Source organism: Helianthus annuus, chromosome 9 (genome assembly GCF_002127325.2).
Source record: "Helianthus annuus cultivar XRQ/B chromosome 9, HanXRQr2.0-SUNRISE, whole genome shotgun sequence".
NCBI lineage: Eukaryota > Viridiplantae > Streptophyta > Magnoliopsida > Asterales > Asteraceae > Helianthus > Helianthus annuus.
In genome coordinates this window covers 92,735,744-92,737,145 of record NC_035441.2, presented here as the reverse complement: position 1 = coordinate 92,737,145, position 1,402 = coordinate 92,735,744, and the positions used below count along the sequence as shown (strand labels likewise).

At 40.9% G+C, this 1,402-nt stretch overlaps 1 non-coding gene across 1 annotated transcript; it reads right to left on the bottom strand.

The window, feature by feature from the left end:
• Positions 1–825: 825 nt before the first annotated feature.
• LOC118482387 lies at positions 826–932 on the bottom strand. Its single transcript, XR_004868427.1, has one exon. It is a non-coding gene; the product is annotated as a small nucleolar RNA R71 (small nucleolar RNA).
• Positions 933–1,402: the final 470 nt, after the last annotated feature.

Here is a 1,402-nt window from a genome sequence, read left to right as displayed (position 1 = left end):
CGTGGAATGTTGTCTACCTGCCTTAACGACGTAGTACTATAGTTTGGACTCAGCACCCGTTCACACAGGGGTTGTTAAGGACAATTACTTGCATGGATTACGGTGGTAATCATGTATTGCGAACTGTCTCGGACAGTCAACCCACAGTCATTGGTATCGATAGATCCATGTCGATAATTAACATGCTTCGTTTTCCTCTGTGTATGTGCTGGTTATGCGTAAACTATTTCGAACTCTATATGCTATTATCAAACTTGTATGCTCACCTTTACATTTTATGTATTGACTTTATTTTAACGTATGTGACAGGCAATTAGGATGCTTATCTGCTAGGAAGGCGAGCTTAGAATAAGCGTCTAGAGCATAGTTGTCTGTAGATCTTGCAGATCGAGTCTCTAGAAGCATTTAAACAATTTATATATTTAAATCTGAGTTGTCGGAACAGAATATTTGACTTGATGTTATCTGTAATAATTTGTTTGCTATTTGAGGTACGGTATGAGACGTATTATATAAATTGAATAGTGATAATAATTGTTATGGAAACTTCTCGACAATCTGTTTCGCTCAGTGCCATGCCCTGATGATTCCGCCATCGGTTGGGGTGTGACACCCCATTTACATATTACTAATTTCTTAGAATTAGGTGATACCTTTCGGATCAATGGAGCATCAAATGACGCCATCCGCCTTCGAATGTTTCCATTTTCACTAAAAGACCGAGCAAAAGCTTGGCTCAACGCCCTCCCAGTTGGTTCGGTAAATACCTGGGATGAACTAGCCCAAAAATTTCTATATAAGTATTTCTCTCCCGCTAAAACGGCTAAATTAATGACTGAAATTAAAACATATACACAAGAGGATGGGGAATCCTTATATGAAACTTGGGAAAGGTTCAAGGAGCTATTGCGAAAGTGTCCTCATCACGGTCTTGCGGTATGGCAACAAGTATCCACTTTCTACAATGGGTTGTTGCCACACACAAGACAAAGACTTGACTCTAGCTCCAGGGGACTTTTAGGTAATCGCCGCCCACATGAAATATACAATCAAATTGAGGAAATTGCTCAAACCAATTTTCAGTGGCACACTCCCCGAGGCAATAAATCTAATGCCCCGGGCGCCCATAAGGTTGATGAAAGCACCTCTTTACAAGCCCAAATCGAAGCCCTTTCTTCAAAAATAAAAAAGTTAGAAATGACAAAAATGGTCTCGGTTATGGCTTGTGAAGGGTGTGGTGGGCCACATGAAAATTGGAGTTGTATGAAAGAAACAAATGATCAACAAGAGTCGGTAAACTACATTGATAATAGACCTAGGCCGTCGGGTCCTCCAACGGGTACCTACAACCAAGGATGGCGTAACCACCCTAACCTTGGTTGGAGAGAACCCAGCAATAGTA